General features: G+C 36.7%; 1 long non-coding RNA gene across 1 annotated transcript; it reads right to left on the bottom strand.

Annotated features, from left to right (window-relative positions):
- On the bottom strand, positions 1-24,718 carry LOC149126924 (uncharacterized). Its single transcript, XR_016232070.1, has 3 exons — positions 24,571-24,718; positions 8,046-8,166; positions 1-205 (listed from the first exon to the last, which is right to left on the bottom strand). It is a non-coding gene; the product is annotated as an uncharacterized LOC149126924 (long non-coding RNA).
- Between the last annotated feature and the right edge of the window lie 773 nt (positions 24,719-25,491).

The raw sequence follows: 25,491 nt of genomic DNA, 5'->3' as shown, positions 1-25,491 counted from the left end.
TTTTTTTTAGAATTATTTATTTGAGAAGCAAAGTAACAGAGAGGGAAAAACAGAGAGAGAGTTCCTGCATCTACTGGTTCACTCCTGAAGTGACTGCAACAGCCAGAGATGGGCTGATCTGAAGCCTGGAGCCAGAAGCATCTTCCAGGTCTCTCACACGAGTGGGGCCATCTTCCACTGCTTTCCCAGGCACATTGGAAGAGAACTGGAATGGAAATGGAGCAGCAAGACAGGAACCATTTCCCATATGGGATGCGGGTTCTGCATGGCAGAGGCTTAGTCTATCATGCCACAGTGCTGGCCTACACACAGTCTTACCATGGGTTCTGCAGAACCTGCATAAGGAACTTGGCACAGGTATCTTATTGAGGTTTTCTTTGAAGCAGACATGAAGGAATAGAGAGTGAGATGGAGAAGGGAGAAAAGCCAATAGAGGTAAGGTACTGAGTTGATTACATTGTTGGCAGAAGATCTGTCCTTCTACCAACACTTTGAGGAAGTCCATAGAACATATCTCAGAATGATGCCACTGAATCATGGAAGAGTAAACTTTTTTCATAGATTTATTTATTTATTTACTTGACAGGTAAAGTTACAGACAGTAAGAGAGAAAGACAGAGAGAAAGGTCTTCCTTCTGTTGGTTCACTCTCCCAGTGGTTGCAATGGCCGGAGCTGCTCTGATCCAAAGCCAGGAGCCAGGAGTTTCTTCCTGGTCTCCCATGCGGGTGAGGGGGGCCAAACACTTGGGCCATCCTCCACTGCTATTCCAGGCCACAGCAGAGAGCTTGACTGGAAGAGGAGCAACCAGGACTAGAACCAGCGCGCATATGGGATGCCAGTGCTGCAGGTGGAGGATTAACCTAGTGAGCCACGGCACCGGCAGAGTAAACTTTTATCTCTTGACTTTGGGTCCTACATCGAATGTGTTTTGCTTCCAGTTCTTTTGTTCCCTAACACTTTTGAGTTATGCCTGATTGCAGACCAAGCAGCTGTTCTGAGGGTCAGAAAAAGATTTGAGGCAAGGAAGCCTAGACAGTTGCTATAACACTTAGTGGGGGTGGAACCTTGGAACAATGAGTGCTTTAGTGATACTGGCAGGCCAAGGGAATATGGCCTAAGGTATCTGAGGACATCTTCTGTTCTGGTTTCATGGTGACTTGTATGGAACCACCGATTTTCTTTATAAATGTCTCCTCCCAGATGTGTTACAGATGTCATCCTCTCTCACCCTTATCCAATCAGAAGTAATGGCATGAATCTGTCTCACTAAATTAATTCAATTTCCTTTGTGTGTCTGAATCTAAATATTTAACAAAGACTTGTATCTTCACATTAGAATTGGCACATAAATGTAGACTTAACACTGATTCTGACATCAAAAGAAATAATTGGTGAATAAGATATTGATCATTTACTTTAGTAAATAACTATAGATTCTATGTCACGAAAACTGATAATAATAAGCAACAGCAACTATAACAAAGAAAGAAGATACTGGGGGCTGGTGTTGTTAAGTGGAGCATATTAAGCCACCATCTGCAGCATTGGCATTCCAGAAGAGTAGCTCCCTATCCAGCTCCGTGCTAATGTGCCTGGGAAAGCAATGGAGGATGGCTCAAGTGTTTGGGCTTCTACACTCATCTGAGCAACCCAGAAGAAGCTCTTGGTTCCTAGCTTCAACCTGGCTTATTCCCAGCTGTTGCCACAATTTGGGGAGTGAATCAGTGAATGAATGATCACTCTCTGTGTCTCTCCCTCTCTCTCTCTGTGTAATTCTATCAAATTTCAAACAAAATAAATAAAAGGTAATAATACTCCAGGGAAACGCACATGCTATTTTTTGAGAATAGGGGAAGTGTGACATATTTGATCATTAATAAAGAGATAAAATTTTGAAAGTTTTTTTTTCAGTTTCAAAAATTGCAGGTATAAATAATTACATCCAAATTCTCATCTCCCAAAACCCGTCATTTAATGAGAAGAATTTAGGGTAGTAATAAACTGAGATTGGCTCTCGCTTAGCTCCTGAATCAATTGGTTTTGTGATTTGAGAGAAGAGACATATGAATTGTTTGATATTTCATTTTCTTAACACAATACTCTTTTTGTATATCAAAAAAATCACTGAAGTCCTTCTATTAATGAAATAATATAGTCTGGGTAAATTTTAAATTATAACTGATGTATATACTGAAAGAAGCATGCTATAATGTAGGAAGATAGTAGCTTACAGTAGTAGTTATACTTGCTTCCATTCCTATTACACTAAACACTATTTTCTTATATATATATATATGAACAAAGAAACCATGACATCCATACTACCATAACTATAATCCACACAGAATTTTTCTCAATTAGATAATTCTGTCTGCACTTACATTTATTAGGGTTACAGAAACAGAATTTATTTATGTGTGGAAAAATTTATCTGCAGATAGCCTACTGTTTAATGAATTTTATACATCAGTGGTTTTATTGGACCAGAGCAGCATTAATGCTCCCTGTGCTGTGGTTAGGATTAGAGAATTTCTAGGCATTATAGAGATTCACAGCATAAACGTGAATTCAGCCTCTATAGTTTCTCCAGTGTCCCCAGGAAAGCGAAGACTTGCCTGTGGATTGGGAAGACAAGATGTCTGGAAATCATTGCTTTATATATGGCGCCCCTACAATAAATGCTCAATTAACTTGATTTTCAAGTCCTCCATGTTAACAATCCTTTATTTCAGTGGGCTCTAACTCAAAATATTGTCATTTGAATCTTCTTTTAGCATATAAAATGTCTGTCATTCTATCATTAAATTGATGTTCCTATAGGGTGAACACCACATAGACATGTGAATGAACTATGTATAAAATATAATTGGTTACCTAGAGCAAACTTCTCCATATGTAAGAAGTGAAAAATTCAATAAGAATCCTGAGATTAAGTCAGAAAGAAAGATTTGGAAAGAAGATTAAAAAATCAAAAACCATCATAAGATCATTTAAGTAAATCCAATCTATAGTTATTGATCATAGAACTAAGCACCTCCTTTGAAAAATGAAAAAGGATTCTTAAGTGTTGAAAATTAACTGAAATGTGATCCCTGTTGAACATGGGAGTGGGAATGGGAGAGGGAAGAGATGTATAATTTGGGACATGCTCAGGCTGACTTGCCCCAAGTGGTGGAGTTGGAAGCACACCAGGGGATTCCAATTCAATCCCATCGAGGTGGCATGTACCAATGCCATCTCACTGTTCCAGGTGATCAATTTCAGTTCACAGTTGGTCATGGTGGAGGGACTGGGAGTCAAAGGGAGCACATAGACAAGTCTAGTACCTGCTAACGCTAACCGATGGAGTAAATAAAGGAGAGAGTGATCCAACATGGGAAGCGAGATACTCAGCAGACTCATAGAATGGCAGATGTCCTAAATAGCACTCTGGTCTCAGAATCAGCCCTAAAGGCATTCGGATCTGGCTGAAAAGCCCATGAGAGTATTTCAGGCATGGAAAGCCAAGACACTCTGGCAAAAGATCTCTGTGAGTGAGATCCCAGTGGAAAGAACAGGTCTTCAATGAAGGAGGTACCTTTCTCTGAAGGGAGGAGAGAACCTCCACTTTGACTATGACCTTGTCTAAACAAGATAAGAGTCGGAGAACTCAGAGGGCTTCCATAGCCTTGGAAACTCATGACTGGAGCATAGGGAGATTACTGATGCCATAGACAGGAGTGTCAATTGGTAAAGTCAACAACAGGAGTCACTGTGCACTTACTCCTCATGTAGGATCTCTGTCCTTAATGTGCTGTGCATTGAAATTTAATGCTATAACGAGTACTCAAACAATATATTTCACTTTGTGTTTCTATGGGGGTGCAAACTGTTGAAATCCTTACTTAATGCATACTAAACTGATCCTCTGTAAAAAAAAAAAAAAAAAAAAAAAAAAAAGAAATTATCAATTCCCAACTTGACTCTCACTGGGATTAAACATGACAATAGGTCTGATCTGATTTCATCATCATTTAAAAAATCATCTATTATTTTTCACTTTATGTTTCTGCGTGGGAGCAAACTGTTGAAATCCATACTTAATGTATACTAAGCTGATCTTCTGTATATTAAGATAATCAAAAATGAATCTTGATGTGAATGGAAGGGGAGAGGGAGTGGGAGGGGGGAGGGTTGTGGGTGGGAGGGACGGTATGGGGGGGAAGCCATTGTAATCCATAAGCTGTACTTTGGAAATTTACATTCATTAAGTAAAAGTTTAAAAAAAAAAAGAAAAAGGAGACATTTTGGGGAGAAATTATTACCAAGATAATTTGTCTTACCACAGCTCAGACCAAAATCAGACTTTTAAAAAACTATTTTTGTCACCAATATTCTGGGAGAAATAGATTGTGTTCTGGGTTTATCTCTTTAATAGTCTTTGCTATTCTTTTAACTCACAATGATATAAAATTTTACGATGTCTTTTAATTTTCCCTGCACTTTTCACTCCAAACACATCATTTTAGAACACTATTTTTTATGTGTTTTCTAGTAGGAGGTTATTTATAATGTCAACACCTGTGTATTTATGTTAGAGGTTAAACCAGAAGTTAGGGTTAACTGGGAGCACTTCCTGTTGCCCTAGTGGTGGGTGCAGTTCTTGAAAAGAAAATAAGGCAACTTTCTGATTCCAACTTTGCCTACTGGGTAGCAAGTAATGATTTATTTCTGTGTCCCCAGACCCCAAGGGAGGCAGAAGAACAGTTGAGCTGTTGTTTCTGCCATCAGTGGTTTTGGCAATTATATGTATAAGAGAGAGAAATGGGGACTAGTTGAGAAAATAAACCAGTTTACTCTTTTAAATACTGTCACAAAATATAATTTTCCTAAGTGAGCTTAAAATTAAAGTTAGTTTTATAGTTTGATATCAATATCATATTTTCTAAAGAAATGTCTCCACATCTTTCAATATAACTCTAACAACAATCAATTTATGCTTTTCTACAAGGAAGTTGAACAGATCCTGCTAAAGAAATTGAGACTGGTAACTACTTTGTATTGATGTATATATAGTTTTAGTTTTCAAAACTACATGGTAGAAATCAAATTAAAACTTGATATTGAAAAAAGTAAAAAAAAAAAAGTTATTTCAAATTGTCTTTCTGGTAAACTCGAAAATAATTTTTTTTAAAAAAATCAACCTAATTGTGGTTTTAGCTTATTTTTGGCTAAGAAACTGGTAAATGCAATTGAAGTAAAAATTCATGTTTTGTTCTGGTAAGTCATCCTGGACCTCAGAGCCATCATTTGAAAAAACAGTTGGAACTGTTTGCTTTTTTCCCCTAAATCTGAGGTCATTCCTCAGTCCAACTAACTAAATTTAATGTAGAAACCTGTACTTAACTGTTAATAGCTAAATATACAGCAGAATTTTCAGTCATCTAACACTAAATATTAACTTCCCAAACAATTGGCCCACACATCATAATTTGGAGTTATAAAAATAAAAGTAGGGCTTAAAAAAGTGATTTCAGAGGCAGACATAGAGATAAAGAGAAAGAGAAAGAGAGACAGACATAGAGAGTTGCCATTTGCTATTTCATTATACAAATGCTTACAACAGCAAGGCCTCAGCTGGAGGTGGAACAAGGAGCTGGATTATCAATCCAGGTCTGCCACATAGGGTACAGGAATCAAGTTATCTGAGCTATCGCTGCTGTCTCCCAGGGTCTGCATTAGCAGGAAGCTGGAGTCAGGATCCAGAACCAGGTACCTAGCACATGTGTTTCTATGTAGAATGTAGGTGTAACAACCACTGTCTCAACTGCTAGGTTAAATGCTTGCCCTTTAAAGTGGTATCTTACTTAATTTTTCAATCAATAGCCAGTGAACAGTGTATCTCAAGAACGTAGAAAAAAATAAGAACTAACACAAAATTAGTAGGGGGAAAGAAATAATTAAAAATGAAGAATAGACGAAATTGAAACTAAAAAGATATAACAAAAGATAAGTGAAATGAAGATTTTTTTGAAAAATAAACAAAATTGGTATGAAATTGATCCAACTAAACAAATAAACAAAAAAAGAAGCAGAAATAAAAGAGCCAAATTAATAAAATCAGAAATAAAAAAGGAGATGTTACAATGGATACCACAAAAATAAAAAGAATCATCAGGAATTACTACAAACAACTATATGCAAACAAATTGGAAAATCTAGACAAAATAAACAAATTTCTGGACACATGCAATCTACCAATACCAAAACTGAGTCATGAAGACACAGAAAACCTACATAGGCGAATAACCAACATAGAGATTGAATCAGCAAAAAAGATCCTGCCAACAAAGAAAAGTCTAAAGCTGGATGGCTTCACTGCTGAATTCTAACAAACTTTAAAAGAAGAACTATTTCCAGTTCTTCTCAAACTATTCAAAGCAATTGAAGGATATGGAATTCTCCCAAACTCCTTGTATGATGTCAGCATTACATTAATTCCAAAACCAGAAAAAAGACAGCAAAGAAAGATAACTATATTCCTAATAAACAAAGAATCAAGAAATCTTCAGCAAAATACTAGCTAATTGAATCCAACAGCACATCAGAAAGATTAGTATGATTTATCCCAAGGACACAGGACTGGTTCAACATACACAAATCAATAAATGAGATACATCACATTAACAAATTAAAGAATAAAAACCAAATGATTATCTCAATAGATGCAGAGAGAGAGCATTTGATAAAGAACAATGTCACTCTAAGATAAAAACCATATTGGATTTAGAAGGAACATTCTTCAGAACTATCAAGGCAATCTATGACAAAGCCACAGCCAGTATCATATTGAATGGGGAAAAGTTGAAAGCATTTCCACTAAGATCCAGAACCAGATAAGGATGCTCACTTTCACCATTGTTATTAAAATAATCCTGGAAGTTTTAGACAGGGCCGTTACATAAGAAAAAGAAATCAAAAGGATACCAATTGGAAAGGAGGAAGTCAAATTATCTTGGTTTGCAGATGCTATGATCCTATATATAGAGGAACCAAAAGACTTCACTAAGAGACTGTTGAGTGGTAAACTTGCAGGCTATAAACTTGCAGGCTATAAAATCAGCACTCAAAAATCAATAGCCTTTACATACACACATAAAATGATATGGCTGTGAAAGAACTTGTAAGATCAGTTTCACAATAGCTAGCAAAAGGTGTAAACAACTTGGAATAAATTTAGCCAAGGATCTGAACAATCCCTACAATGAAAAGTAAAACTTTACAGGAAGTAATATAAGAAGATGCAGAAAAAGAGATTTTTTCCATGGTGTGGACTGGAAAAATTAATATCATCAAAAGGTCCATACAAAGCATTTATAGATTCAAGGTGCTATCAATAAAAACAGCAAGGACATTCTCCTCCTATCTAGAAAAGATAATGCTAAAATATGTATGGAAACACAAGAGACCCTGAATAGCTAAAGCAATCTTAAAACAAAAGCAAAACCAGAGGCATCCCACTACCAGATTGCAAGGCATATTACAGGAATTATCATCAAAACGGCTTGGTAATTTCATATAAAAAGACACAGATCAATGGAACAGAATAGAAATCCTAGAAATTAATCCATCATCTACAACCAACCAATCTTCTATTTTAAAAAAATATTTATTTATTTATTTGAGAGGTTGAGTTACAGACAGAGAGAAGGAGAGACAGAGAGACAGAAATCTTCCATCTGCTTGTTCACTCCCCAAATGGCCACAATGGCTGGAGTTGGGCCAATACAAATCCAGGAGTCAGGAGCTTCTTTTGGGTATCCCATGTGAGTTCAGGGGAACAAGCAGTTGGGCCATCTTCCACTGCCTTCCCAGCCCATAAGCAGAGAGCTAGATAGGAAAAGGAGTAGCTGGTACTCGAACAAATGGCCATATGGGATGCCAGCACCTCAGTTGTAGGCTTAACTTACTATACCACAGCACCAGCCCCAAGATTTCAATTTTGTTAATGTAGATTTTATTTATTAGAGAGAGAGAGAGATATCTCATCCACTGATTCACTCACCAGGGTTGGGTCAGGCTGCAGCTTGGAGGTAAGAACTAAAGGCAGGTCTTCCATGTGGTTGACAAGAACCCAAGTCCTGAGCCATCACATGCTGTCTCCCAAGGTGCATATTAACAGGAACCTGGAATTGTGAGTAGAGAACTGGACTTGAACCCAAGCACTATATTATGGAATGCAGGTATCCCAAACAGTGTATTATTCCCTAAGAATAAGCAGTGTATTATTCACTAAAATGCCCTCCCCTATTTCTGTCTTAACCACACTGCTCTGATTTCAGTTTTGTGCACCAACATAAACTTATATTTAACATATAACACACACACACACACACACACATATATATATAACATACAACACATATATCATGTAACACATATGAAAGGCAGGGTAACAAAGAGAAAAGAAGAGAAACAGAGATCTTCCATCTGCTGGTTCACTCCCCAAAATGGCCACCACGACAGGAGCTGAGCCAGGCTGAAGCCAGGGACCCACAGTTTCTTCCAGGTCTCCCATGCAGGAGCAGGAGCTCAAGCACTTTGGCCATCTTTAGCTGCTTTTACAGGTGCATATGCAGGGAGCTGTATTGGAAGTGGAGAAGCTGTGTCTAGAACCAGTGCTCATAAGGGAAGCTGGTGTCACTGGTGGCACCTTTACCTGCTATCTTACAATGCTGATCCCAAAATAAAAACTCATCTTTTAATTTCATTCCTCACAAGCTTTTTGAAGTGTCTTTGAATATCTTGAACAGTGAGGATCTTCCCACTGATGCATCTCTGAGACTTAAATGCCCAGCCTTAAACTGGTTGCTACTAATGCATTTTGCTTTATTTCCATATTATTTTTTTGTGTGTGATAGTGATCCTTTGATTTTTAAAATTCTACCATTGACATATAATTTACCATTTCTTTTCTGATAAAGTACTTGGAGTGTTAATCGAAAATCAACAAGCATTTACTGAGAACTTAAATATTGCAATGCAATTCAAAGGAAGGTCATAGTGAGTAGAATTGACAGGTAATGAACACACAGAGCCCTGAGGTATTGCAGAGACTTTCAGATTACCATTGAGGCAAAGGCAAAGAACATCTGAGAACTGACAGGCATCCAAGAAGGATTAATATATTCTTTTTGTGCCGTCCTCTTCCTTTCCATCTATATGTTAATATTGTAATCTATCTATATGTTAATATTGGTAAAATGACCAACAGCAGCCCATAGAAGCTTGGTTTCATAAAAAACTGCCTTAAAAAAAGCTTTTAGAGAGCCTTTATCAAAACTAAGTGAATGAGCACGACTCAATATGATTCAATATTCCTCCCTACAAATTAAGAGACATAGACACATTTGTATCTAGGTTACAGATGTCTCCAGTTAAGCTGACGTGACATGAATTGTACTTTCAGTAACTCCAATGATGGAGTATCCATCTTTTAAAGATTACTCTATACTGGCACGTTCATACTCTCTTGGCCCTGCTCCTGTAAATGTCCTTGGCTCAGAAATGCTTTACCATAAACTTCGAAGCCAGCACAGGCAGAATCTTGGCTTTTGTGCAATCGATGTGTGCCCACTTCAGGATATGTGTTACAATAAGTAGACAACCTGTTCTTTATTAAGAATTGAAAATAATTATTTTGTCAAGCGAAGTTTAACTTGTTAATTCAACTTTAATTGTAATTATCTGCATATTTAACATTTTGTAATGTGGTATATCTTTAAGATCAAAGCAAAAAAATTAAAAAAAAATGAAAGGAGGAAGAGGGGGAATAAGAGAAAAAAATGGATTCAAATAGTCTTGGTTTTTCTTTGGTAATTCTCTGCCTGTGATCTTTTTGGGAAAAATTTCCCTCTTCCAGTAATGTAAATGTAGTTTTAAATAGGGCATTTCCTGATTTTTTTTTCCTTAGTCATGGTAGCAGTGACAAATATCAGATGCTAAATAGCACTTCATTTTCGTGTTAGCATCTCATTTTCAATTTTTTAACATTTTACTTTCTCTTTATTATTTTTCTATACCTCACTCATCTCATTTACCATTTTGGAAAGCAAGAAAGTCACTTCATGGAAATTCTAAGCATCTAATTCATCTTCATATTGACAATTTTTTTTTTTTTTTTGACAGGCAGAGTGGACAGAGAGAGAGACAGAGAGAAAGGTCTTCCTTTACCGTTGGTTCACCTTCCAATGGCAGCTGCGGCCAGCACACTGCGGCCGGCACACCGCGCTGATTCGATGGCAGGAGCAAGGTACTTATCCTGGTCTCCCATGGGGTGCAGGGCCCAAGCACTTGGGCCATCCTTCACTGCACTCCCTGGCCACAGCAGAGAGCTGGCCTGGAAGAGGGGCAACCGGGACAGAATGCGGCGCCCCGACCGGGACTAGAACCTGGTGTGCCGGCGCCGCAAGGTGGAAAATTAGCCTAGTGAGCCGCGGCGCCGGCCTCATATTGACATATTTTATATTTAAGCCAGTAAAATATAAACTACAAATTGAGAAATACATTATGCAGTTAGACACCCTGGAAATCTTATTTGAATTATGAGATTCTCTTTCTATCTCCCTAAGTGAGTATGGACAAATGTCCCCGTGCTTTTCATCCAGAGACAGGATCTAGGTGTCACACATATGAAGAATGTTTAGAGTTGTGTTGCTGGCTAGGGAAAGCCGAAGCTACTGAAAGTCAATCATTTACTCCCATCAGCAAAGAGTGTAAAGGAGTATGGTGAACATGACAGTGGTACACAGCCCTGCACAGCCCTAGCTATGAATTAAAATAGCTTAGGAAGCTTGTAACAGTCCCTGATGGAAGACCTGCCTACAGAGACTCTGCTAAGTGTTCTTTAATTGTTTAAGAAATATGACATACGATTGTGCACTAAATACATTCAATATTGGGAAGAATGATATGGAAATTTTGATTTTTTAAAATTTTCCATTGAATTTAACAGATAGCTTCTATTTAATGAGATTTTATGGAATTTTATATCTTAGCAGGAAATGACATTTATAAACTTGTCATCCAGGGTTATTTTTATTTCTCTAGCAAATTAATTAACAAAAAATTTACAAATTTTTCTGAAAATTAGTAACTGTTTATTATTTTTGAAATAATAAAATTTTCTTAATTCACTGCATTAAAATTAAAAGAAATGAACAAATCAAACCTGAAGTACGTACTCAAGTCCACTTGTAGTATCTATTATTGTATTACAAAGTTAAGTGTTGTAACTTGAAAGAAAATCTAACTTGAAGTGGACTGAGTATTCAAATACATATAAGATAAATATTTACAATTTGAAAATAAAGCACAAATGATCATTGAAGGAGGACAAATAAAAATAGCACTGTGACCACCGGTGGAGAATGATAGAAAATGGAAGATCAGGAACACAAGCTCAATGTCAGGCAGGGGCAGTGCTTAACAGCATTATTGAACTTTCTAGAGAATACACCTACCTGCACTTGAGTTTGAAATTATTTGATCCATGACCACTGTAAACTGTATATTAAGAAATTTCTAGCCACAAGACAATATTTTCCTGAAGATTATATATTATTAAATTCGTGCCCCCCATATAAATCTCTATGTAACATTCTTTCCACAAAATGCCTATAAGAACCTAGTTCCTCAAAATATGTTTTACCAACTTATTGGATCCATTATAATCAATTGAAGTAATTTTGACACACATATCCTTTCTATATTTCTATGAGAATAAATTTTGCTTTGTCAGTGTACATAGCAAAGTTTATAAATTATGTTAAAATGAGCAGGGAAGTTGTAGGAATCTTAACATAAAACATATATAGAGAATCAAAAGATTCTAATCTATTTAATTTGATTCCTTGTTTTCACATCAATATAAGCATTTTAGGTGTATGTACATTCTTTTTTTGTGTGTGTGTATTGCAACTCATTTTAAGCACGAACTTCTTTTTGTATAAAAAGGTCGATTTTGAAGTTGCAAGGACAGGGAAGGGTGTTCGCAGTCTTGCTTGGTAACTAATACTTATGTATATCTAAGGGAAACATTGCCAGGATGAATAATCGTTTAGTCAACGCATCCACACCTCTGCTCAGTAGGATCAGAAAAGTAAGCAGATCCAGCTGGGAGTAGAAGCAGGAGCTCCACGACACGCCTAATTTGGGGGTGGAAGGAGAGCAGTCTTCTAGCACGGTCTATATTGAAACCAGTATGTTGAAATCAGTCTTTTAGATAAAAACATTTCCAGTTTCTGATTTGTCCCATCAATTTTTCTCATAAACTGTTTTGAATTAAAACTCATTTTCCTTCTTAAAACTCTATTTCTGATCTCAGATGTTTCTGTCTTTGTTCTCCACCTACCTGTGTTCCTTCTTTCAGTTTTCTATATTTATGTATTCACTACAATTATCATTAGCAAAACTGTTATAGCTAACATTAATGAACAAACCATTGTGCTATCCCCATTACACGATAGCAATGGAGCTTTGTATGCGTGGAGCCTGCATTGTGGAGTAGCAGTTAAAGCCTGTGATGCCAGCATCACATATGAGTGGTGGTTTCTGTTTCGGTTGCTCCATTTCTGACCCAGCTCCCTGCTAATGGCCTGGAAAAGAAGTGGAAGATGGTTCAAGTGTTTGGGCCATTGCCACCCATGTGGGAGAATCAGATAAAGCTCCTGGCTCCTGGCATCAGGCTGGTCCAGCCGTGGCTTTGAGGCCATCTGGGAAGTGAACTAGCAGATGGAAAATTGTGTCTCTGTCTCTCTCTCTGTGTCTCTGTGTGTCTCTCTCTATGACTTTGAAATAAATAAATGTTTTTTAAAAGACATGTATATGAGGGATTTCCACAAACTTCCTAGAAATGTCTATTATTGAAAGAGCAATTTATAAATTTCAAAATTTCTAGCATAAAAATAATGTCTTTAATGCTGTCGTTCTGGTATTAAAATATTTATTTATTCATTTAATTTGTTTGAAAGGCACAGAGACACAGAAAGGTAAGAAAGAAAAACATTGATATTCAATCCACTTATTCGCTCTTTAAATGCCTTCAATGGCCAGGACTAGGCTAAACTGAAGGCAAAAAACAGAAATTAACTTCTGGTCTCCTACGTGGGTGTTAGAGATGCAGCTACTTGAGCCATCATCTTCTGCCTCCCACAATAAATATTAGAAGAAAGCTGGGAGCCATCTGGAGCATAGCAGGGTTTCAAATCCAGGAACTCCTGGGAGGTGTTGGTGTTAAGTGGGGAGTACAGTGCCTTCCAAATCCAGTAACTCCAATATGAGTATGGCTTCTCAAGTGTCATCTTAATTACTCTTGCAAATATCCACTGTTTTCCAGGAATTTTTTGAAGTAGCCTCATGTGTATTATGCTGAGTGTGCTAGATAAATCTTTTTATATAAAATTCTCAAACAAGTTGCTCAAGAACACAATGCTAAGTGGCTGTTGAAATAAAACTGCTTACCATTTAAACAAATGGTGCTTGGAAAATTTGATTTCCACATGCAGAAGTATGAAACAAGACCCCTACCTACACCTTATAACAAAATCAAGTCAAAATGAATCAAGGATCTAAATCTATGACCTGATCCCATCAAATTACTAAAGAAGAATATTGGGGAAAACCCTGTAAGACATTGGAATAGGCAAACACTTCTTGGAAAAGACCCCAGAAGCACAAGCAATCAAAAGAAAAATAGACAAATGGGATTGCATCAAGCTAAGAAGCTTCTGCACTGCCAAAGGAGCACTCAACAAAGAAGTAGCAAACATAATGGGAGAAAATATCTGCGAACTTTGCAGCAGATAGGGAATTAATATCCAGAATCTGTTAAGAGCTCAAAAATGTTTAGCAATGAGGGAAGAACATTGTGCTCAGAAGGGGATTGATACTAATTGGTACATGAAGGCCAGGGAAGATTACGCTTCCAGTGGGTGGCAGATGTTTAATATTTTAATATTTTTGTGTATGTGCAATACGTTATATCCTTTATTTATTTTAAAGGAACATCCACTCATCAATTGTTATGTTTCCATTAAAATTACACATGAGCAGTGTCATGATAAGGTTTCAAATCCATGTCTGTTGGAACCTGAAATCCTATTTTTATCACATGATCCTATAATTTTGTCACATAATCCTATAATTTTATCACAAGTTGCACTCTTTCTAGCTCTCAATCTTCTGCTCTTCTATTAGAATTTTCCACATTGTGAAATTCCTCAAGTAACTGTCAAATATAGTTTTCTTCTGTGACCTTTCCATTAGGATTTGGTCTCATTGCTTCCTATCAAGCATCTTCTCCTGTCTTCTTGCATGCTGGAATGTCAGTTTGAACTCAAAAAATTTTTGTACTTGAGCTGACCACTCGTTTTTTAAGATTTATTTTATTTATTTGAAATTCAGAGTTACAGAGGGAGGTTGAGACAGAGAGAGGGATCTTCCATCTGCTGGTTCATTCCCCAGATGGCCGCAATGGCTGGAGCTGTGCTGATCAAAAGCCAGGAGCCAGGAGCTTCTTCCAGGTCTCCCAAGACCCAGGGACGTGGGCCAGCTTCTGCTGCTTTCCCAGGCAATAGCAGAGAGCTGGATTGGAAGAGGAGCAGCCAGGACTAGAAATGGTGCCCATATGGGATGTTGGCACTTCAGGCCAGGGCTTTAACCTGCTGCACCACTGTGCCGGTCCTTAGATGACTATTCTATACCACACACACACACACACACACACACACACACACAATACACACAGGCACTCATTCATCATCATTATTTTATTTTCATGGCTTCTGAACACCAAAGTCACGATTGACTTCTCCTTCTCTTCTATCCCTTCCATTACAGCAGTCTGAAAGTTCAGTTACATCTAATTGGCCAATTGTATGCTCAGGTCTGCTCTACTCTTTACAGATTTTGTTAATTTTATCAAATGACTGAGAAAGGACTGTTAAAATATGTATGTGTAATTGTGATTTTTCTATCTACTTTTCCATTGTAATAGTTTGTTATGTATTTTGAATCTATTTATTGTCTACACACATTTATAATTTTATGTATTCTTTATTAATTCTCTCTGATCTTTCTGAAATATCACTCCTTCACCAACTTTCTGTTCTGAAGTTAATTTGTTCATTGTAGGATTTTTGTTTTGTTTTTATAAAATTTTTTATTAAATAAAATTTATTGTAAATGGTATTATAAGTGGTATACATCTTGATTTGAAATACAATATTACAACTTCTGCCTTTCAGTAAGAATATTTTATTGAAATTTAATGTAATTATCAATCAATAGACTTAGTTTGACAACTACTATTTTATACCCTTTTCAAGTCTTCTTGAGAGTAAAAATTTAGAATTTTATTTAAGGCCCATTTTATCTCTGCTATTAGTCTTAGTTCTATGTCTTAGTTTTTTGTTTGATACCGAAATGTGTATATTTCAGTCATCATAGTTTATTTAGTTCAATAACCCCTATCTCCCAGTACAACAGTTCAAATTTCAGCTATTACAGTAATTTGTGGTAAATGCTTGAAGTACAAACTTGTCTGTTAGCTTCTCAATCCATAACAATTATATAAATAACACATGCATCAAAATAAAGGACCAGACGTGCTACTTCTCTCAATTTCTACCAGTTGTCAATCATTATGTATCTGGTTTTCAAATCATGAGGAAACAGCAAGGCAAGCAGTTGTGTTTCCTCTTTGTCTTAGAATGATACATCTGTGTGTCATTTTACAAAAATGGATATTTGATAGAAGGAATCAATCAACAAGAAAGACGTGCATGAACAAATGAAAAATGATAGCTTTGAACATGTAATTCAAAGTGAATGTTGATGGAATCATAGAAGATACAGCAAACTCTGGGAAAGTTACCAATGTCACTCTTGAAGAATTTTCTTTCCACTGAATTTTTTGAAATGTTACAGTTCTTTCATGTTACAGCTCTTGTTCTCAACCAGTTTCTTTGTCTCCTAACTATGAAAGATGAGGCCCATCGACAATGACATGTGAGAAACTAGAAGGAAGTTTATTAAGTGAAAAAAAAAAATGAAGGAGAAAGTTCTTGGCAAGTCCAGGAGGGGTTCCAGATGGGGTGGCTGAAAAAGAGGTTGTTTCCAGGGATTTTTGTATGTTTTTAAATGGGAAACTTTCTCTGATTGGTGGCTATATATGTTAACAAGGTGAAAACCTATGAGGTGAGCAGGCAATTGGATAATCCCGGATTGATAAAAGTACAGTCATTCAGGAAGCATGGGTCAGAATTAGTATTAATTTCACCTCATTAGTATTAATGAGGTGAAACTGAAGTATTCCTCCTTAGCTTCTCAGAAATCAGATCCACTCAGAGGTCAGAGCCCTGAGTAATCGTTTTCTATAGAGAAATTGATAGAGTGCTCAAACAGGCCCACCTTGCTGATGCGACCTTAGATGATTCTGGTGATTGTGTTATTTTTTCTCAGGACCCCATGTCCCTCTCTATCTGCCTGTACTAAGAATTTGTCTCCCTCCTGACTCCGTCATCACCATATGAGAAACTCTGCAGCATACTCATCAATATAAATGTGGAAATAATTGTTTAAAATGACTACAATTTCCAAAGAGGATGTGACATTACAAAAATAACCTAACATTAAAAATACCTAAGAGATATTTAACAAAATTGAATTCACAGAAAATGAAATGCTGAACATGAGCTATTTCAGTTTTCTTTTGTTGAAAATAGCTGTAGTTGCTTTCATGTTCGAATTTTTTTCATTTGATTTTTTAAATGTTTTATTTAAATACATTCTAGATTGATCTTTTTGTTTGGGTACTAAAATATTGATCCATTGTCTTTTGATCTGCATATATTTGATAAGAAATATGTCATTATATTAGTTCTGTTGTCAATAATATGTCTCATTTTCGTTGGTTGCCTTCATGTTTTTTTTTCCTCATCAGTAGGTTTATTCATGTTGGTTGTTATATTTAGTCTATCTGAAATCTGCTGAACTTCTTTTATATCATAACTTATAGTTCACTAAATTTAAAAAAAAATATTTCACCACTACCTCAACAAATGCTTTTTGTTCATTCTGATTTTCTGGGATTCCATTTATATGCATTTTTAGTTTTTGTCTCTGATTTAGATTCCTGAGGCTCAAGGATCTCCACTCTATCACCTGCAAGGTAACATTTTTTCTCTACATCTTATGTATTTTTCACCTCTGTGAGGTCTGTTGTGTACAAAAATATATGATATAGCTATAAAAAGTAGATGATCAATAGAATATCTTAGAAATTTCAAGAATCTTCTAAGTCCTTCTTTTTTGTGGTTAGCACTCCAGAAACTTTCCTATTTACCATGGTCATATCACTCAATAGAATCTTATGTATAGAAAATCTTATGAATAGAAAAATATGTTTGAGGGATGTCTCCCAGGATAATGGGAGATTAGCCATTCTGATAGGAGTGGTCTACAGTGTAAATGGGACTCTTGCCCCTCCTTGTTTTAGTCGAGATCTCAATGTTTGCAGATTTGCTTCACAGTTTATGGTTTGGGGCTATACTTGTTTCTCTGTAGATGTTTATCTTCTCTATTTGTGTTTTCTTTTTTTCCTCAGTGATTTATTAATATCTCATTTATTCATTTATTTATTTGGAAAGAATATAGGTGGAGACAGAGAGAGAGAGAGAGAGAGACAGAGAAGGAATGAAAGCCAGTAACTCCCTTCCTCTGGTCCATTCTCCAAACACCCACAACATCCAGGGCTGGGCCTGTCCAGACAGTAGCCAGGAACTCAATCCAGTTCTCCCTTGTGGGTAGCAGGGACTCAACAACTTGGGCAGTCACCTGTTGTTCCCCAGAGTGCTCATTTTCAGGGGGGCAAAATTGGGAATGGAGCCTGGACTCAAAGCCCGGAACTCTCATGGGGTGTGAGCATTACAAGCAGTGCCTTAGCTGTTGTGCCAAACACCTGCCCCTCTCTGTGTGTTTAATGGAACGATAGGTGAAATGTTTGTACTCAGCATCTTACATGTGAATTCTCATTTTAAGATTCAACAATAACTTATTATTATTCTGAGTGGGAGACAATCAAATATAAATGTTTAGAACAACTAGAAATCAGTAAAAATTATTCAATGATGTTTTTATTCTTACTCCTATCTTTTAGTCAGTCTCTACTTACTATCCCAATTGCATGGAAATAAAATAAATCACTGACTTTACAAGTTTAAAAATAAGTAGTTTGAAAAATTTTGCTAGGATAAGAAACTAATGATTTGTAAATCTTTGAGGTTTCCAATTTGCTTAAAAAGAAAAAAATCTTAGGCTTTGGCAAAGCAAACTTGCATTTTGCTCTGTATTCATTCCCCTTAATTTTAAGATTAACCTATCTTGGCTCCATAGATTTCTCATTTTTATGGATAGTACTAAAGTAAAAGTTTTATCAGGGCTATTATTTGTAAGTCACTTGCTTTTGTGTGTGCAGGTAGGTATGCTTCTTTTTTCTTGAAATACAGTTGTTTTATCTTGGGATTCCTTAACTGTGTGGCTTATAATCAAGAGAAATTTAGTTCTCACATTTCAAAAAGCTGCAAGTTCCAGAAAGGATGGCTGCATGTTTGGGTTCTTTTGAGGACACTCTCCGAGCTAAACCGATGTCCTCTTCTTATTGAACACTTAGACGGAAGTAAAAGGAGCAAGAGGATTCCCTAATGTCCCTTTTATGAAGATCCTCATCCCACTCATTGTTGGTTTCACCCTCATGACCCAGTGACCTCCCAAAGTTTCCGCTTCTTAACACATTTGGGTTAGGATTTAAACGTGGATTTTGGAGGAACGCACAGTTTCAGTCCATTGCAATAATGAAGAACAAATTAAAAACAAATAAGGACGGGGCCGGCGCTGTGGCACAGTGGGTTAATGCCCTGGCCTGAAGTGCTGGCATCTCATACGGGCACTGGTTCGAGTCCTGGCTGCTCCTCTTCTGATCCAGCTCTCTGCTATGGCCTGGGAAAGCAGTAGAAGATGGCCCAAGACCTTGGGCCCCTGTATCCACGTGGAAGACCTGGAGGAAGCTCCTGGCTCCTGGCTTCATATAAGTGCAGCTCCGGCAGTTGCAGCCGTCTGGGAAATGAATCATTGAATGGAAGACTTCTCTCTCTCTCTCTGTCTCTCCTCTCTCTCTGTAACTCTGACTTCCAAATAAATAAAAAGAAACAAATAAGGAAATATTTCATTGATTACAGTTAAACAGCATAAAGGAGAGTATGTAACCAAATCATCCTGCTTGGGAATACTAGAGGAGGGCTTATGAATAGGGTCCTGCAAGGTAGGCACTATGGAAAATGACGGTAGTGTCGGTAGGTTCTGTGAAAGTCATAAACAGATGCACAGAGCATTCAAGCTGAACAGAGAGACAAAAAAAACTAGTGGGATATTGATAGAATAACCAATCTCTTGTCACATTCCTATTTTCCTCTTTGCAGTACTTGAAACACATATTTCATTTTTATCACAATTTGTAAATTCCCCAAAAGTCATTCCCAAAGTAGTGAAATCAGCTACATCTGACTGAATTTGAGATCTGTCTTAAATGTTTCTAAAATGCAGATTCTCACGTCATGTTTAGCATCTGTTAAATCAGTTTCTAGACTTTTTAACCAACCTGGACATCTACATTTCAGACAGCAAATTCAAGTATCTGCTGTCTAAGTTTTAAAACTGCAAGTCTGAAGTATAGAGCATATTTTTTTAAACTATTTCAAGCCATTTTTTAAGATTTAGGTATTTATTTGAAATGCAGAATTACAAAGAGAGAGAGAGAGAGAGAGAGAGAGAGAATGAGAATCTTCCCCCTGCTGGATCCAAAGGCTTGCAACATCTAGGGCTAGGTCAGGACAAAGCCAAGAGCCAAGAACTCATTTTAGGTATCCTATGTGGGGAGCAGAAACACAAGCTCTTAGGCCATGAGCAGCTGCCTCTGAAGTACATCAGAAGGAAACTAAATCGTAAGAGTAGAGTAGCCAGTACTTGAACCAGCATTCCTATATAGGGTGCGGGAATTTCAAGTGGCCCCTTAACAAGCTGTACCATAGCACCCACCCCTTTATTCAATAGCCTGTGCAGTTTGCAGTAAGATTTGAAGTAAAAATTTAAAAGTGGCAATGTGAAGACCTCAACAATTTAAAAAGTGTCTCACAAAGTGAAGATGATTTTCTTAGGAAATGGGAGTGTAGTTGAGGAAATTACATGACAGAAAATGAGGGCCAAAAACTTAAATTATCAGGAAGGGAATTTTCTTAATACATACTTCCACTATTAGTACCCTATCTTTGGTCCTCTCATTAAAAATACGGTTAATAATTTGACCAATAATTCTATAAACCCTTGTTACAAACTCACTCTAATCTTCACAACATAAAAGCGATATGAAAAGAGAAGCATGGAATTTAATCAAGGTGTTGGCAGATAAATTTAGAAAATGAGAGAACATGGGCACGATTGCCACGGAAGAGAAAATGACATCATGGTATTAATTTTAAATCCTGCTGCTTTTCAGAAGCTGGGAACAAGGAAGCTTTGTAGTAAAGTCAGATTTCAGGAAGTCACTGGACTGAGATCAGTAACATTAATTACATATCACAGAAAACACTAAGGTAGTCACTACTCCCTGATTTAGGGGGAAATCGAATGTAAAATTATCTTTATCTCATACTAATCTAGATGGTGTCATTAGCTCTTTCTAAGGTAACATGGGATTTTTCTTTATCAAAATTTCAATTTCAGTAAACCTAACTTTTTATTTCTTATAAAATTTGCCCACACTCTGAGAAAAAAAAAAAAGAAACTGCCTTTTAGATGATACTTAGTCTTGTTTTCATTCATTTTTAAAATTTGATCTTTCCTGAGTGAATAAAATTTTCCTGTCATTACAGCAGGTTGAGTACTTTTGATTTGAGGCGTGAACTAGTGGATAAGAACAAGCTTTTTAATTCTATCTATGAAATAAATTTTAAAAATCAAAGAAAGAAAATGATAGCACTAATTGATGGAATGAAGACATAAGCCTTAGCCATTCTCCCTCATTTCCCAAAAGAGAGACGTTGGGATTTGTTCCTTGCCCTTGAATCTCAGTTGGGTCTCACACTCTATTGTCTTCACACCCCACCCGCATTCTTTTCAGGTTCCAGAGTTGGCTCTTGGCCACCTGGAAGACCTGTTCCAGGAATTCATCTCTGCCTGCTGCTCCATAGCCCCATCCCCATCCGAGCCCTTCTAAAATATAAAAAGGCTCAGCCCCTGAGGTCGAGGTCAGGGCTTTCTGCCCTGTGTTCCATCAATACGTATGCTGGCAGTTGGTCACCCACCTCTACGAATTTATTTTCTCTGAATAAATTCATTCTGGCTGTAGATTTGTCTGCTCTCTGTTCTGTGCCTTTTTTCCTAACATTTTTGTTGCCCCATGTGAGGAGGCACCAGTCTGTACCTTTTTTCCTAACACTAAAGATTACTGGTTAAAAAAAAAAAAAGTGATGAACTTCCAAACCCATACTCTTTTGATGCTGTCCTCATCTAAAAAATATTTGCTGTAGTTAGTAATTACATGGAATTGAAGAGTAATTATATTATAATTAAAATTATTTCTAACACTATTCACTGTAGAGCAAATCCATTATGTTAAGTCTGTGTTATATCAAGGAAATGTTACTCTAATATGACTTCATGCAATTGATGCAATACTGCTAAGGCCAGCAGCAGGGAGTGTCAGTTCCCTGAGTGTTGTCAAAAGACGCTGACCTTTCCTGCCGAATAAAATTAACCTTGTTGCCTTACATCGTTTGCACCTTTTGCACTTAATAATTTAATGGAGGCTTGTGTGTGTCCAGGCTTCTCTTAGCAACATGACCAGAGATATAGAGGTTTTATTTAAACGTTTCATATTATTATTATTATCATTTTGAGAGACGGAGAGAGAAATCCCATCCACTGGTACAATCTCTAAATATCCATAATAGATGAGAATGTAATCCAATTATCATTACCATTATTATTAATTACTCACTATAGGAATCTTTTTAGTATGCAAGAAAAGTTCTAACTCTCAAAGAATAAAGAAGTTATTGCAGCTAAGGAGCATTAACTTTGACATTAATATTTGTAGGTTTTAGCTTTAGATCTCTTTGACCACAATTTCTTTATTTTTCTTCTTTTTGCTGTCTATACTCAAACATCCTGATCCTGCATAATGGCTCTTGTGCTGATTAAAGTTCATACCACAGGCAGTGGCTTTTAGTAAGATGGCTGTTGTCTTTTTTCCTTTTTTGAGTAAATCAAATTCATGGCCAAGGTTGATATGAGGGTTCTGTCCATTGCAAATGGCTTTGTAGCCACAGGGTATTTTTTAATTTTTTTTATTAAAGCTTTAGAGAAAATGGTGATTGATAGTATTTGTGGCCAAATTTTGTTCATGCCTGCCCACTAGACTTCTTTGGATACCAAGAAATTGTGGACTGTATGATTTGCATTAGGAGAAGAATTAAACCATAGTCTTTAATGAAGACTGCTGTAGAATATTGGAAAGCATCTTTTTAACCAAGTCAGTGAAATTAGCTTAGTCATGAGGATTCCAAGTGAGTTTTCTGACCTTGAGACATAAATTTACTGCCAGGAATATCATCAGGAATTGGGATAGATGCTGAACTTTATTTTAATGACAGGCTTTTAGTGCTAACTTGGGCATGTAACTCAATCCCTTCATTTCCAATCTTTAAACATTCTAGATACTTGTAGTAGAAAATGAAAGTCCCTTCAATACTATTCTCAGAAAGATATCACATCGTATCAATGTTATAAGACCAAATATTTAGTTGATTTTTTTCTCTTCTAATTTTAATAAATTTTCCATGGCAATGTGCACAAGGTAATCAACCACATCTCATCAAACTGGACCTCCATGCTTGGTGTTACAATTCTTCCTGTGTTAATTCACAGTGTGGTGTTGTTTCATTATCATCTAACACAGTAGGTATATCATCTTGGAAATTAATTACAAGATCAAAACCTTTTCATATAGAAAATATACAAAATCTTCTATCATGCAATTTCACATATGAGAGAATGAATAAGACCACCATTTAATTCAACTGCTAGTATCTCCTTGATAGCAAGGGGCAAGGCATCTAGGTAGCTGTTTATTCTAGCAGAGGCATAGGAAACCAGAAGCTGGGGCCCAAAATAGTCTTCTGCTCCACACCCTTCATTTGAATCCTAGAGCAGCTACTGGCCTCTCCCTTTGGTGAGTGGTAACTGTTTTAAGCAGCTTAAGGGAGCTTTCACCCTAATATCAAATATCTGTTAGTTGTAATTCCATCTCCTTTCATTAGGAGTTACAACAAACTACTTCTTATTGAGTATTTTTTAGCTGATGGGGCTGATTGTATTTATGATTTTAGTCAGCTTGCATTTGAAGAGTTTAGCAAACTCCCAATGAATGTTTTGCATGTTATTTAAGCCTTGCCATAGTGAATTTCCTCTTTTTACATCTCATATATCAACTTAATTCTATAACATTTGACAGGTTAGCTTGGCAGAGTATGGTGGACTCTTGCACGGTTTTCAATCTGGGTTCACATACATAGTGCAAGGTTCTCAAATTATGTTCTCACTAGGGCTGGCTTTAGTGACATTCTTACTACCCATTCTGTATTTAAGGAATTTTATGTCTGTGTGCAATACTACAGTCACCCATATTTTAAGTTAATCTTACATGCTACTTACAGAAGATAGTAGGGTCTTCAAAATATTCATGGAAAATAGGTGTTATGACAAAAACAGTGCATGGGTTTCAAATTTTTACACCAAAACACTCTGATATTTTAACTCCACTTTTCAGTAAATTTTAGATGTAACTATGATTATAAGATAGATTCCTTGGGGCCAATCCTAGTTTAATGCACACCCAAGTGATGCAACATTTCGCTTACAACTAACTCTCCTGGGCAGAGACATGGGTGTGTGATTAGCATCTTTGGTGAACTAGTCTCTTCCACCCTATTCACAGCTGGTGGTTCCCCTCACCTCTGGGTGAGAGAGTGAGTGAGTGGATTCACTGAAGATCATTCTTTCTCCGTTCCTTTAACCTGAGTGCTCTGATGAGAAGTTTGGACCATCTTAACACTAAGCCCACTCTTTAATGTTGTAGTTTTCTAGAGCTACCATAACAAATTACAACAACCAGGTGGTTTAAAACCAGATACATTTCTTCTCTCACAGTTTCAGAGACTGAAAGTATGAAATCAAAGTGTCAGAGGACTATCTTTCTTCCAAAAATAATAAGGAGAATTATAATCCTTTTCTTCTCCCTGCTTCTGGCTTCTCCAGGAGTTTCTTGCTTTAAGTCAACATAATTCTAATCTCTCTACCTTTGTCTTCACAGGACCATCTTCTCTGTGTCTGTCTTCTCTTCTTTCTCTTTGAAGAGCACTCATTATTACATTTAAGGCTCATTACTACCCACCATAATGCCAATTTGAGATGCTTACCATAATTACGCCTGCAAGAATTCTTATTCCAAGCAAAGTTTTATTCTGAGAGTATAGGTCCTTTGGAGACCACAATTCAGCTCACAATACAAACTCTGTTGCTCTCTGGTTTCAAAACTATTCCTCCTACCTTTTATTTCCAAGAAGTCTGAAAAAAAAAAAAAAGAAAGTGACGCAATGTTGACAAAAAATCATTTCTGCCTATTATCTAATGGGAAATGCAAGTTTATTACAGGAGAACTGGACTGTATGCACCATCAATTGTATTCACTTTGGCTTTAGAACATGGCAATAGGGTTCCTGTCTACATACATATTTATGTGCTCCAAATTTCCTCTGTGTCATTTGGGCAGGGAAGATGGGCAAAAATTCCTTCCTAGAATCCATAGGAAGGAACTTTTGCCCATCTTCCCTGACCAAAGGAGTTTCTATTCTTCATCAACTTAGTTCTGATAAAGAATATATTCATTTCCTTTTTCACATGCTAACAGAGTGTGTGAACCCAGAAAAATGTTTAATAATCTATCTTTATCTTTCTCATCATTTTGCCATTGGTAATAGAGGTGACGATTCAGGAATACTGAACATTCTTGTATTATCAGTTGCAGTTAAACAAGTTCCAAATTAACTCTTATTAACAGTGAAACATTGAATGGATAACGCTTTGGGAGCCAGGGATCTGTCAGATAGCCAAATCATTCAGCATAATGGATGCAAACTTAAGCATCCCCACAAGTCTTTCACAAGTGCTAAACTTCATCTGTTGGAATACAGACACTTGACATAAAAAGTAGAGATGCCAATATTTTGACATTTCTAAGTGTCATTCCTACATGTTTAAGAAATTTGGATTTTGAAACCTTTAGTTTTCTTATTTCAGTGCTTCCAGAAAAAAAATCATATTTTAAAACTCTAGCAAGG

Source organism: Oryctolagus cuniculus, chromosome 4 (genome assembly GCF_051225735.1).
Source record: "Oryctolagus cuniculus isolate XC-2025 breed Fujian yellow rabbit chromosome 4, ASM5122573v1, whole genome shotgun sequence".
Lineage (NCBI taxonomy): Eukaryota > Metazoa > Chordata > Mammalia > Lagomorpha > Leporidae > Oryctolagus > Oryctolagus cuniculus.
This window is presented reverse-complemented; position numbering and strand designations above follow the sequence as displayed.